Source organism: Gadus morhua, chromosome 4, assembly GCF_902167405.1.
Source record: "Gadus morhua chromosome 4, gadMor3.0, whole genome shotgun sequence".
Classification (NCBI taxonomy): domain Eukaryota; kingdom Metazoa; phylum Chordata; class Actinopteri; order Gadiformes; family Gadidae; genus Gadus; species Gadus morhua.
This window is the reverse complement of record NC_044051.1, coordinates 41,994,536-42,009,580: the sequence shown is the minus strand read 5'-3', so window position 1 is coordinate 42,009,580 and position 15,045 is coordinate 41,994,536. Positions and strand designations below refer to the sequence as shown.

Sequence of the window (15,045 nt, the reverse complement as noted above, 5' to 3'; positions counted from 1 at the left end):
GCCGGGCGGTGGTGCCTCTCGCCGGCAGCAGGCAGCGCACGGTTCTGTCTACTACAGATTGATGTGGAAGTGGAAGAACCAGAGACGTCGGAGAACCCGACGAAGTCCTTTGTGATTCATTATATCGTCTGGACGTGCACACAGCTTTTGGCCGTGATAATATGTATTATTTGATATAGATATCTATGTATTATATGATATTATTTAGATATAGAGCTCCAGGAGTGTAACGCAAGTGTTGTACACTTCCTTGTTATTTGGATAACCGTTGGATAACCTGCTGTTGGTGTGATGGCGCATCACACGTCGGACTCTCGTCTATGGTATTTCTACAACTAGACCCGTAGTGGGGTTATCTCAGCCATGGTTGAGAATGAATTGGGGGAAAGGAACTTTGGCTTTGACTCCCTGAAGTCATGAACCACGACATGGAGGAGAAAGGGATTGTTGACCGCGGTCGTCTCCCGCCGGAGCCTCGCTGCCGATGGACCATCGCCTCGGCTTCAGGATGCGGTGATTAGCGCTGACCGCTGCCGAGGCGGCGGGAAGCAGGGCTCAAGCGGGATACATTCGCGGCCAACAATCCCTTTCTCCTCCATGTCGTGGTTCATGTAGCCTACTTCAGGGAGTCAAAGCCAAAGTTCCTTTCCCCCAATTCATTCTCAACCATGGCTGAGATAACCCCCACTACGAGTCTCGTTGTAGAAATACCAGAGACGAGAGTCCGACGTGTTATGCGCCATCACACCAACAGCAGAACGGCTATCCAAATAACAAGGAAGTGTAGGCTACAACACTTGCGTTACAGTCCTGGAGCTCTGCTCTATATCTAAATAATATCATATAATACATAGATATCTATATCAAATAATACATATTATCACGGCCAAAAGCTGTGTGCGCGTCCAGACGATATAATGAATCACAAAGGACTTCGTCGGGTTCTCCGACGTCTCTGGTTCTACCACTTCCACATCAATCTGAAGTAGACGCGGTCGTTTGAGATTCATAATAACCTATCGTCTGGAGGCTCACACAGCTTTTGGCCGTGATAATATATATTATATATTATATGATATAGATATCTATGTATAATATGGGTTTCTAAGAGCCATTGCGATACATCCACCGTAAACAGAGCGCATGGTACCGTGGCTACAAGCTGCTCAGGGCCAGGTGATAATATATATTATATATTATATGATATAGATATCTATGCATAATATGGGTTTCTACGAGCCATTGCGATACATCCACCGTAAACAGAGCGCATGGTACTGTCAGTGGCTACAAGCTGCTCAGGGCCACACCCCCACCCCCCTCCTTGACCTGCCTTGACACGCCCACCGTATACAGAGCGCATGGTAGTGGCTACAAGCTGCTCAGGGCCACACCCCCACCCCCCTCCTTGACCTGCCTTGACACGCCCACCGAAACAGCGCGTTTGGGGGAAGCTCAATGTGCGACTGTTTCGGAGTGACTGTAACTCTGCACCACGGCTGAATTTCTGGGACGTCTTTGAATACTGTGTTTGTGGCCCACTAATACCTATATTAAAGCATCATAAAATAGAATGGCATGGGATCTTTAAACATTAAACCTGTAAAGTCTGCTACAAGTTGTCTTGACTGTGACTCCTCCCTGCCAGAGCAACTTAATGACTTTTTCTGCCGTTTTGAGAACAATGGTGCCCAGACTAGTTCTCTCCCACTTTCTCTGTTGGATGGGCACTCTACCTTTTCCATCCCAGAGCATGATGTCCGTAGACTGCTACGGCATCAGAAAATCAACAAAGCAGCAGGGCCTGATGGTGTGACACCAGCTACTCTAAAGAGCTGTGCAGACCAGCTTGCCTCCATACTCACTTACATTTTCAACTGGTCTCTTAACACAGCAACGGTACCTGCATGTTTTAAATCCGCTATGATCATTCCAGTGCCCAAGAAAAGAAACATAACCTGTCTTAATGACTATAGGCCTGTGGCACTTACTTCTGTTGTTATGAAGGTACTTGAGCGCCTAGTCTGTAGGTACTTCACGCTAGACCCTCACCAATTTGCCTACAGGGCTAATAGGGGAGTGGACGATGCAGTTTCACTTTGCCCACATTTCATTCTGCAACATCTGAACACTAAGTCCACCAATGCCCGTGTACTGTTCATTGATTTTAGCTGGGCTTTCAATACCATCATTCCTGTCAGACTGTACAATTTTCTCCTGGCTGCAGGAGTTGATGCTGTACTTTGTCAGTGGATCTTAAACTTCCTGTCCAGTAGGAAACAGTGTGTTAAAATCCAGAATAATGTGTCATCACCAAGGATTGTGAACACCGGCGCCCCACAAGGGTGTGTCTTGTCACCTCTATTATTTTCACTGTACACTAATAATTGTACATCAAACTCTGCATCTGTTAAAATGTTAAAGTTTGCAGATGACACCACTGTCATAGGCCTCATATCTGATGGGGAGGAATCTACCTACCGGAGTGAGGTTGAACAGCTGGTGCAGTGGTGTGAAGACAATAACCTTATACTTAATACAACCAAAACCAAAGAACTCATCATTGACTATAGGAAAAGGCAGGCCAGCACCTTCCCATCTCCATTAATGGCCAAGTTGTGGAGTGGGTCTCCTCCTTCCGCTTCTTAGGCACCACTATCCACCAGTCCCTATCATGGAACCAGAACATCAGTCTTATTATTTCCAAATCCCATCAGAGGTTCTACTTCCTCCGTCAGCTGAGGAAGTTTGGGGTAAGTCAGGCAGGCATGACCCATTTTTATCGTGCAGCCATTGAAAGCGTGCTCACCTTCTCCCTCCTGGTCTGGTCTGGTAGTGCTACCAGCCAGGACAAACAACAGCTTGGGAGGGTAGTACGCAGGGCCTCTGAAATCATTGGCTGTAGTCTGCCTACCATAGGCTCGCACTATGACACCACAATTTCCAGGAAAACTAGGAAGATCATCTCTGACCCCTCTCATCCAGCACACCACTTATTCACACTCTTACCATCAGGGAGGAGGTACAGCAGCATCACAAGTAAAACAACACGCTTTAGGGATAGTACCTATCTACAAGCTATAGAATAGAATAGAATAGGTCTTTATTTGTCATTGTCACAAGTACAACGAAATTTCAAAGTGCTCTCCAGTCAGTGCAACATTTAAGAGTCTATAAAAATATATATTAAAAATATGTTCAATTCAAAATACCTAGTTTAAAGGGACTCTTACCTTTGTTGCATTTTTACACTTTTTTTGGATAAGGTTAAATTGGTATTAATAAGGTAATAACACTCTAATATGCAAGACAGACCAACCAGGAGTAAAAACAAACAATTATTTTACTCTCATAATATTTAGTGAAAACTTCAACCAATACAATTCTTCGGACCGAATGACCTTATTGGCCGACAGACCTGTCTGTTTGCTGCATGGATATATAAGGTTTTCCGTCTGCTTCTTGTGGCGCATTCGGGCCCGCGTCATCAAGGCGCGTCCTCAACTAGAGGGTTTGTTTTGATTCCACGGCAGACAGTAGCGAGTAGCGACCGTAGCGACTGACGATGGCAGACCAAAGTGGTCCACGGCGTACTGAAACTGCACCATTCAGTCCGATTAGGGGACTCATCTCGGACTCAGACTCACAGAGTTACCCTCCTCTGGAGCCTCAGGAAGACCTCCAGACTGTTGGCCACCAACTGCACCATTCAGTCCGACAAGGGGACCCGATTCGGCCTCAGAAGCCAAGTGGTCCCGCTCCCCTGGATGATTCTCAGGACCTCCAGACCGTTGGCAACCAACCGCACCACTCAGTCCGATTAGGGGACCCGTTTCGGACTCAGACGCGAAGTTGTCCCGCTACTCTGGAGCTCCGGGAAGACCTCCAGACCGTTGGCACCCAACCGCACCACTCAGTCCGATTACGGGACCCATTTCGGACTCAGACGCGACGTTGTCCCGCTACTCTGGAGCTACAGGAAGACCTCCAGACCGTTGGCACCCAACCGCACCACTCAGTCCGATTACGGGACCCATTTCGGACTCAGACGCGACGTTGTCCCGCTACTCTGGAGCTACAGGAAGACCTCCAGACCGTTGGCACCCAACCGCACCATTCAGTCCGATTAGGGGACCCATTTCGGCCTCAGACGCTACGTTGTCCCGCTACTCTGTTTGTAATGCTCATACACCTTTCTTATACTCAGTGGGACCACTGTCCTTCAACATGGGGCCTCAAAACGGTATCACACGAAGCCCATAAAATTACAGTGAGCCACCTGCTAAATTTCTTGTTTACTAGACCCCTGGTAGATATTATGACCCCAGGGAGTCTAAACATAACCCATGGGAGTCTAAACATAACCCATGGGAGTCTAGAACTTTTGTACTGTAGCGACCCTGGGACAGTTAAATAGTTTGTGTGTTATGTGTTACATTATATTTCGTTGTCCGCTATGCCAGTTGTTCTATGTGCATGTATTGTAATGTTCTTCTTGTCAATCAGCGTGGGGGCGAATCATTAGGTCAGCTGGGGGAGGGCCTTGGAAGAACAGGAGGGTGGGGGCCTGCACGCGAGTGAGACCGTGTTGGGGGTTGCCGGGGTAAACGGGGTTTGTTTTGTGTCGGTTTTCTGCCGTTGGTTACAATGTTACGGGTTTCAGTGACCTGGTTTTGGTTCATTAAAACTACCTTCAACTACTAATGACTCGACATCATTATGTCACCGGCGAGGTCGTTACAGTACTCTAAAAAATAACGCTTAGTTTGTACTCTAAAAAATAACGCTTAGGGGGTGGGGCATTGGAGGAAGGCGGGATGATTTGAATGTGCTGTAATTCTCAAATGCAACAAAGGTGAGAGTCCCTTTAAACAAACATACATAAAAATATATATTAAAAATATGTTGAATTCAAAATACCTAGTTTAAACAAACATACATAAACACATCCAGCCATACATGCATAATCACACAGGACAAACAGCATGAACACAGTCAAAACAAACAACAGTGAGCATATCTCAGACTGAGCCATCAATATGAGTACTCTGCAGTATTATCGGGTTTTTCCAGTATTGAGGGTGGTTATTGCAGTTGGATAAAAGCTGTGTTTGAGTCTGTTAGTTCTTGTATTGAGTGATCTGTACCTTCTGCCTGAGGGCAACAGTTCAAACAAGGAGTGACCGGGATGGTGTGTGTCCTTAATAATGTTCTGGGCTTTTTTGAGGCAGCGGGAACTATGTAGTTCTTCCAGTGTGGGGAGAGGGCAGCCGACAGTCTTTTGGGCGGTGTTGATGATCCTCTGGAGCGCTTTTCTCTGAGCCACTGTGCAGCTGGTGTACCATATGCCCATGCAGTATGTGAGGATGCTCTCTATGGTGGCACGGTAGAAGGACACCAGCAGACTTTGAGCGATATTATTCCTCCTGAGTATTCTCAGAAAGAACAGCCTCTGCTGGGATTTTTTCAACAGCTCAGAGGTGTTCACGCTCCAGGATAGGCTGTCTTCTATGTGGAATCCAAGAAAGCGGAAGTCTGCTACCCTCTCCACACTCTCCCCGTTGATAAATAATGGTGTGATCTCTGTTTTCTTTCTCCTGAAGTCTATGATGAGTTCTTTGGTCTTTGAGGTGTTGAGGAGCAGGTTGTTAGCCTTGCACCATGTTGACAGCTGCCCCACCTCATCTCTGTAGGCAGCCTCGTCTCCCCCTCTGGAAATGAGCCCCACCACTGTGGTGTCGTCCGCGAACTTCACCATGGTGTTACTGTGATGGGCAGGGGAGCAGTCGTGTGTATAGAGGGAGTAGAGTAAGGGCCTCAGCACACAGCCCTGGGGGGAGCCGGTACTGAGGCTTAGGGCCGTGGATGTATGGTGGCCTACTCTAACCCTCTGTCTGCGATCTGAGAGAAAGCTATAGATCCACATGCAGGTCTTGTGTGGCAGCCCCAGGTCCTCCAGTTTGACCACCAGTTTGTGAGGGAGGACGGTGTTGAATGCAGAGCTGTAATCCACAAAAAGCATTCGCACATAGCTCCCCTGCTGCTCCAGATGGGATAGTGCAGTGTGGAGTGCTATGGCTATGGCGTCCTCTGTGGATCGATTCTCTCTGTAGGCAAACTGGTGGGGGTCAAGGCTGCGGGCCAGGGTTGCTGTGATGTGACTACGGACCTCAAAGCATTTCATCACCACTGGCGTGAGTGCCACTGGCCGGTAGTCGTTGAATCCAGAGATGTGGGGTTTCTTGGGTAGGGGGACTATAGTTGAGGATTTCAGGCATGGTGGGACAGTAGACTGTGCCAGGGACTGGTTGAAGATCTTTGTAAGGATTCCAGCCAGCTGATAAGCACAGTCCTTCAGCACCCGTCCAGGGACGCCATCAGGACCAGTAGCCTTCCTCGGGTTGACAGCCCGCCGCACGCGTCTCACCTCATATTCCTCAATAGTGAGGTTTATGCTGCTGTTGGCTGTGTGGTGGTGTAGTGGTGCCATCTCTGGTGCTGTGACCTCAAAACGGGCAAAGAAGATGTTCAGCTGCTCTGCCAGTGCAGGGTCACCTTCAGCGGCTCCAAGGTTGGTCCTGTAGTTGGTTAGGTGCTGAATTCCCTGCCACACCTGCCTGCTGTTGTTACTGCTCAGGTGGTCCTCTATCCTCCTCCTGTAGTCGGCCTTGGCCTCTCTGATGCCCCTCTTCAGGTTGGCTCGGGCTGTGCTGTAGAGGTCTTTGTTGCCGGACCTCCAGGCGGTGTTCCTCTCTCTAAGCAGCCGCTGGACCCCCCTGGTCATCCAGGGCTTCTCATTGGGGTGGACCCGGACGCACTTGTCCACTGTGACAGCGTCTATGCAGTACTTAATGTAGCACAGAACACTGTCTGTGAACACCTCCAGGTCCTGATGTTCAAAGACCCCCCAGTCAGTCCTCTCAAAGCAGTCCTGAAGCTGTTGGGAGGCACCCTCTGGCCATGCGGCCACAGTCTTTGTGGTGACGGGAGCAGTTGAACAAGCACTAAGCACCACTTGAACAAGCACTAAGCACTTTAAGGTCTTTAAGATCTGCATGGTCTACCTCACTTGCAGTTTTTGCACCACTGTACTGTACTTTACTGCTGTCATTCCCCGCGAACCATGCATTGTGTGTTTTTCATGTGTGTTAAGTGTTGTACTCCTTGTTATTTATGTGCCGTTTTTGGCTTTCTGTCTTGTAATGTTGTGTTGTTATGTTGCTGTGTAATACATGTGAGCACACACACACACACACACACACACACACACACACACACACACGCACGCACACGGACGCACACGGACGCACACGCAAACGCGCACACAATCTATTGTTTCCTCCTGACCTGTAAACATCAGCATCAGTAGTCTGATAACAACAAACCGGTCTGTTTTCATCGTCTGTTTGAAACTCCTACCTCTCCTCTCTGGAGGGGCTTTCATCTTTAAGGGTAGGAGGTATATCCATAGACCAGTCACTCTTCATGGAGACACAGCTGGGTCCAGGGGAGTCTGCTCTCTCCTGCCTCCCTCTGAAAAAGTTAGGACTTGTGGATGTCGTTTCATTTGATCATTTATTGCAGGGCTACTAAACTACTTTCTCTTGATTTCAATAACCTTTGTCATCTTATTGGAATGGAAATTTAAGGGGGTGGCAAAAAAAGTTATTATGTAATTTAAGCACTTATATGTTGACATAAAAACATTGAGGTACGCTTCATACTAGGGATGGGCGTGAGGAATCGATTACTCGAGTACTCCTCGTTACAAATGAACTCGGTTGGTGGACAGGCAAACTCGAGTTTGCATATACACACACAAACAAAGTTTTCTGAAGCAAATGTATCCATTTTCTGTCGGCGCCACTAACGCATGGCGTGGGCACAAAGAAAATTAAATGCATCCATTTCTGTGTGGCGCGTTCCGTGTCGTGTGCAGGCACGCCAGAATTCAAAAAGTTAAGAGATGGCGGTTAAAGCAAAGCGCAGCGAAGAATTGAAATACTTTAAAGAAATAGGAGGTCATAAGGTGAAATGTAAAATATGCCAGGCGAAATCTAGCTACCAGAAAGTACTATGCGGCAACATATGCTCCTGCAACACAACGGTGAGTTCGGGAAAGCAGACCCGCAGCAACCAAGTGTGTCGGTTATTTTCACCGCCGCAAGACGCAGCTGTAATCCCGGGCGTGTAGAGAAGATCACAACGCTGAGTATTTCCATAGTCCATTTGCTGCCGTTTTATTTGCAGCTTTAAACTATTTGCCATGGTTAGGCTACTTGTTTCGTTTTTTGTTTTTTTTAACTGTTACAGACCTTGGTTCGAAGTGATTTAAATTGTGAGACGCATATTTATTTTTGTAAGGAAAATGTGTTTTGAATGTTTGCAAAAATAAATAATGAATACTCTGATAACTCTGACTGTTTTGATGGAGAATAAGCATTACATGTTTGGTTGGTATATTGCCGTTCATCATCAGGCCTATTCCTGCTGCAGATGCGTTGCATTCTAAAAATAGATTCGATTTAACGAGTACTCGATTTATCCTCGAGGAATTCCTTCGATCACTCGAGTTTGGAATTTACTACTCGTGCCCATCCCTACTTCATACTGAGTGTTTATTCACAATGTGTTTAGCTAGCATAGAAAATAGAGCAGTACGTTTCTACATTTCTACCCAGACCTGTGTTATTCTTCATGGATAATTTGTTTCAAGAAATCACTTCACCTCCAAAGTTAAATTCAAACAGATTCAATAAATGGGCCGTTTGAAAGACATTGAACCTTTAAACATTAAACCTGTAAAGTCTGCTACAAGTCGTCTTCATATTAATTTCATTAATTGGATTGCTGTGTCCAGTCCTGTTTGAAACTCCTACCTCTCCTCTCTGGAGAGGCGTCCATCTTTAAGGTTAGGAGGGTTATCCATGGACCAGTCACTTTTCATGGAGACACAGCTGGGTCCAGGGGAGTCTGCTCTCTGCTGCTGCTCTGGGCTTCAACACAACACACACACACACACACACACACACACACACACACACACACACACACACACACACACACACACACACACACACACACACACACACACACACACACAGCTGTTACTCAGAGTCATGATGGAGTCATGATGTATCAGTGCTGAGCTGTAGTTAACAGTAGTTAATAATGACCCGCACTATATATATAGGGGTATATATATAGTGGTATTTGAGGGGACTTCCGTTTCCGGTCTGGGTTGCAAGGGTGGGGGCCACAACCCCCCTTCCGCTTCTGGTCGGTGTGGGGGTGCCTCTCTGTGTGTGTGTGTGTGTGTGTGTGTGTGTGTGTGTGTGTGTGTGTGTGTGTAGCAGAGGCAGTTTTTAAAGTGAGGGAGGAAGGACTGCGTGCTTGGTTGCCATTGGCCTGCTTGCACTGATAGTGGCCTATTGGGGCATAAGTATGTGACACTCAAGTTGTTTCAGGGTGTTTTGATGAACTACAACATCGCAGGATGGGATCATTATGTGAATTGATACAAATCCACCAGTGGCAGCATTGGACTTTGAAAGCTGGTGGGCAGCATGTCTTGGACTACATTTTTGCTCTCAATGACTGAAGCTATTGGTTGTAATTTGGCTATGTTTATTTTCATTACAATTGCTTTAAGAAAAATAAAGAAACAATACCAAAAGTGATGCCACTTAAAATGCAACATGCTCTGAATCATTCACGTACATCCATTATATAATATCAAACAGAACGGTCAGAGTAACGAACAATTAAAAGAACAACAAGAACGTTATTTCACAACTATTTACATGGGTTGTAAGCATAACACTGTTTGAGCCAAATGTGGATGAGATGTTTAGGATGGGTTGTTGGCTTAGCTCAGGAGGTAGAGCAGTTGTCTAGTAACCGAAAGGTTGCTAGACATCCAGCTCCTCCTAGCTGAGTGTTGACGAGTCCCTGAGCAAGTTAACCCAAACTGTCGCCTTGCATGGTTGACTCCCGTCGGTGTGTCAATGTGTGTATGTAAGTCGCTTTGGAAAAAGCGTCTGCTAAATGCCCTAATTGTAATGTTTCAGAATCTTAGGCCAATTAAGATCTAGGGACTTCATTTATAGATCAAGTCAACCCTCCTCGCGGCCTCCGCCCGGCCGCGGGCTACGGATCCCTTAGCTAGTCACACCCACCTCACTCTCCTCCCCCCTCCCGTTGAGCCCCATGTTATTCACCGGCCGTGTGTGTGTGTGTGTGTGTGTGTGTGTGTGTGTGTGTGTGTGTGTGTGTGTGTATGTGTGTGTGTGTGTGTGTGTGCGTGCGTGTGTCTGTAGTCATCAGTGTGTGTGGATGGTTCAGTGTGTCTATGGGGGCTAGTAACAACCTAATGTGATTTACTGTTGCAGCGACCGGGTATGTTGGGGTATGCCTAGATGAGCGAATGAGCATTAGAGTCTGCGAACGTTAAAGTCTTAAAGGGAAACTGTGTAAAAATGACTCCCATCTAGTGGTACAATTGTATATTGCATTCAAACTAATAGTGCTCGCTTGTTCAAAAACTACGGTGGGCAGTATGTGCCAAGAAGCTGTGTCATGACATCCAATACTACCTCATCGAGTCATTCGAGTGATGATGAGGTTCGTTATTTCAAACTGCATTGAATCACTAGTGTAAGCTAATGATGTATGAGTAATTACTCCTCGAGCAAGACAGTGAATTATTTCAGTCATCATTCACGCTGGCTCAGAGAGAAAACGCGTTTGCATTTCCTGTACCACGTAGTGCTTTTTGTCCCTCTCGGCAGTTCATAGACCGGAAGAACATGGAAGCCTCCATGAAGCTTACCCGTCCTACGTTACTACATATTAATCAGGAGGATAAGTGAGATTTTTGGCAGAGATAATCTTGCACCAATGAGGACTTATTTATGAATGAATACGTTGATTTGAGGTAATAAATGACTTAAAATATTACACAGTGTCCCTTTAAACGGGGTGTTTTAACTAATATATTATACTATGTGTTATTCTATTATAGTATTATTTTGACATAAAAACACTATAGTTATCCGTATAGCAACAATGGGAAAAACAGGGCTGGTATATACTAGATATGTTCATTAATATGTATATTAAAGTATGTAGTATTTATGTAACCTATTTCGATGGCATTATGCATTAACGTTAAAGGTTTTGTCTTAAACTGTGGATATGTCTTATATAAACGTCAAATTATCTCGTGTGAACCTTGTCCAGTCTCATATCTCTCTCTCTTATTCCATTTAATGAGATGTTGACTGATAACATTGGCTTTTGGTTGTGGTAGCAGCCATGGTGACAATGGCTGGCTGCCACAGGTCGCTCATTCAGCCATACCTCTGGTTGGTTGCGACCTATTTGCCGCCAAAAGGGTCGCGACGTTGTTATGGTCGCGACCTAGGGGCCGTGTCCACCAAAAGCCTTTTTAAAAGGCGGAGCGCTCCGTGCACTGCTTTCAACGCGTTTGTGCGCGCCGCTCAAAAAAGGCGCACAAAGCGTTTTTCGTTTACGTCATTAAATACGCGTCATCGCTTGTATCCATAGATATGCAGCTTCTATCTGTAGGCTCCATCATCTGGCATCTGACACCTGAACGTCCTCTCTGGTTGCTCATACAATTTTATTAGAAAATGAATGCAAGATTAATAGCGCTTCTTGCTGTGGCGGCGGAGGCTGCGGACGATCCCCCTGCGCCTGTCGTGGTTGCCCGGAGGAGAGTGGGGGTCCACAGCATTAATCGTGGCAGGAGGCAGTACGGGGATTACCACCTTTAACGTGAAGTCGTACAGGACTGGACACTCACTCACAGCTGTTATTAAACTTTCGTCCGACATGTTTCAGTTTTTTTCCGTTTGTGTTCTGTTGATACTTTTAGCCTTGCCTCCTCCTCGATTTTGATTGGTCGTTCGAAAAAAGCGCCGATTACGTGGAGCGCTTTTCTTCAAAAGTTGAACTGTTTTCAACTGGGGCGCGCGCCTAGAAGCGCGAGGCGCGCGGAGCGTTTAACCACCCCGGGCGGCTTTTTAAAAGGCGCGCTGCATGCGCGTCCTGCCATAGAGAATGCATTGCAGACAGGTGCTCCGCCTTTTAAAAAGGCTTTTGGTGGACACGGCCCCCTAGTCAGTCAGCCTGCCAGAGCCAGCGGCCAGCAGCCAGCGGCCAGCAGCCAGCGGCTCGCCTGTCGTCGCAGCCAGCCAGCCGATACCAGCCAGGCGTCGCTGCCCGTCATTACGTCGTATGATTATCATACCATCGTACTAAATCATACAAAAGTGTTAAAATGAAAGGGTCCGATTACGTCAATGAGTTAGTTGAGTAAAATAGCAAATATATACCTGACCATGGAGGGTGTCGAACAGCCAACGTGTTGGTCACTAACCTAGCGTCACTACCGCTTGTACCACCATGGAATTGACAGATATATATACACTTATATATAACTATATCACTCTATAACGAAGAACTTTGTACATAACATACATCATTAGGCTTAATGACATTTAACAAAACAAATAGGCTATGTATAATTTCTAAAATACATTATTTGAATACGCCCCAAATTACAACTAATATATCACTCTATAATGAAGTGCTTTGTGCATAATATATCTTATTAGGCTTAATGACATTGAACAAAACAAATTTATAGGCTATATATAAGATATAAAATACATTATTTGAATACGCCACAAATTACAACTAATACATTTTATTGCTACTGATAGACCAACGATTTCTTCATTTTAAACTGTAGGCCTACTTCAATATAAAAATGTAAAAATAATATTTGCAATAAAGAGCTGTAGGTAGCTTTCGCCAGAGAGCATGGCTTTCTGGTACTTCAACTGTCGCAAAAAATCTGTTGATAACATGCAAATAACTGATTAAGGACCGCCTATAGACTTTGAGTGACCGAGCCAGCCAGCGACCAAAACGGCAGCCAGACGAGAAAACGGCAGCCAGACGAGCGTCCAATGCGAACTACGTCACGACCAATGCGACCTATGTCGCGACCAATGCGACCTACGTCGCGACCAATGCGACCTACGTCTCGACCAATGCGACCTACGTCGCGACCAATGCGACCTACGTCGCGACGCACGTCGTTGGCCACTCATGGCGCGTTTCCACTGCAGGGTGCGGAACGGATCGGATCGCAAAGGTGCGGATCGGGTCGCGTTTCCACCGCCAAAAGTGGGCGTGACCCGGACTTTGCCGTACCCGCTCTGGCCTCGTTCTCGGGACTCCTCCGTTGGGGTACCGAAAACGAGACGAGACGCCTGAAAGGGTCCCGGGAAATTCTAGCTACACACCCCCTCCGTTGATTGGTCGACAGAATCGTCACTTCCGGGTGACGCGGGGATAAAAACAAACAAACAGTAGCCTCGAGGTATTATTCTTTACAATTAACATGTCGTGTAAAACGCTTGCTTGGGCGAACAAGGAGGTGGAGACGTTCGTCTGCATTCTTGGGGAGGAAGACGTTGTTTACGATGTTTACGTAGCTGCCGCGGCGATAGACATCCGGCCTACCACCAAGGGTACTGTCGGCGGTGGAAACGCGACCTCGGAACTGAGCTGGGCTATACCGCCCCCTCTGCCGTCGGTGTGTCAATGTGTGTATTAACTGATGTAAGTCGCTTTGGATAAAAGCGTCTGCTAAATGCCCTAAATGTAAATGTAAATGAATATATTTTCTAACTTGTACATCATGAATTCATCTGCATAAATGTTGACCTAAAAGCCATTTCTCTTTGGAGGGCTCCCTAGTCTGATCAAACTGTTGTTAATATAGACGATCATCCACAGGGAGCTTTTGGGATACTTCTTCTTTTGGTATATTGCTTCTGATAGGATACTGATAAGAACAACTAAAACAATGGCTCAAATCCAATCAGAAGTGTGACCACTAGCTGGACTGGACACTAATTGAACATTACTTTTTAGTGCATTGTCATATCCTGTGTGCATCTGGTTTCTTTATAATCGTGCAATGTATTGTGCTGTGTGTGTGTTGTCTCCTCTACTTTGCATTTTATCTATTTGTTTGCTGTCTCTTCTATTTGTATTCTCTCTATTTGTTTGCTGTCTCTTCTATTTGTATTCGCTCTATTTGTTTGCTGTCTCTTCTATTTGTATTTTCTCTATTTGTTTGCTGTCTCTTCTATTTGTATTCTCTCTATTTGTTTGCTGTCTCTTCTATTTGTATTCTCTCTATTTGTTTGCTGTCTCTTCTATTTGTATTCGCTCTATTTGTTTGCTGTCTCTTCTATTTGTATTTTCTCTATTTGTTTGCTGTCTCTTCTATTTGTATATTATCTTTTTATTTGCTGTCTCTTCTGTTTGTACTTTTTATATTTATTTTATTAGGGACTACGGAGGCAAATGAGCAGCTCTGCTCTAATCCGGCATGTTTACAAAGATGTTTAAACATCAATGTTCATTAATGTGCACTGTCCCTATTCAAAAATAAAGCCTTTATTATTATTATTATTATTATTATTATTATTATTAACTGTGCCTGCAAAAATAATATTTATTATAATTTATATTTTTGCTTGAGAATTGAGGCAGGCGGCAAGACCTTTAATAATCCAACATGTATTAAAATAATTGTCAATGTCATTACGAATTCGTTTCTATTCTTTGAATTAGAATGTACATTTCCTGAACATTTAGGCTTTCGGGAAAATGCTCAAATTAAAACAAAAATAATAGCTGTTGATTGTTATGCAACGGGAAAAAGATTGCAGTACCGTTGTTTGAGCACCGGGGCAGACCGTGTCAAACACACGAGGGTGAATGGGGCTAAACGCTATCAAATAAGAATCTCTCGCTTTCAGCTGTGCAAGGGCTATTTGCTGCCGCTCTGCAAGTAACACAATCTCAGTGATGTTGATAGGTTTTCAATGTAGTGAGTCCCCGGGACCCACAGGTGGCGAGTTGGGTGGGTCCCTGAGAAATTCAATGGGTCCCGACTCCCCAGTTTAAAAAATGTGTTTCTTTTTTATTATTATTCTA

The 15,045-nt window shown here is 45.5% G+C and overlaps 2 protein-coding genes and 1 long non-coding RNA gene across 3 annotated transcripts in view; all 3 read right to left on the bottom strand.

Annotated features, from left to right (window-relative positions):
• LOC115541785 (NACHT, LRR and PYD domains-containing protein 3-like) overlaps nucleotides 1-15,045 on the bottom strand; it is a 216,202-nt gene that overhangs the window by 94,992 nt on the left and 106,165 nt on the right. The gene's annotated exons all lie outside the window — the stretch shown is intronic.
• LOC115542972 (NLR family CARD domain-containing protein 3-like) overlaps nucleotides 1-15,045 on the bottom strand; it is a 56,340-nt gene that overhangs the window by 11,791 nt on the left and 29,504 nt on the right. The gene's annotated exons all lie outside the window — the stretch shown is intronic.
• LOC115543006 (uncharacterized) overlaps nucleotides 1,495-15,045 on the bottom strand; it is a 15,161-nt gene continuing 1,610 nt past the window's right edge. The window contains exons 2-4 of the long non-coding RNA XR_003976639.1: nucleotides 8,880-8,996; nucleotides 7,420-7,533; nucleotides 1,495-2,669 (exon numbers count right to left, since the gene is read on the bottom strand). This is a non-coding gene — a long non-coding RNA (uncharacterized LOC115543006). The remainder of the gene's footprint in view (nucleotides 2,670-7,419; nucleotides 7,534-8,879; nucleotides 8,997-15,045) is intronic.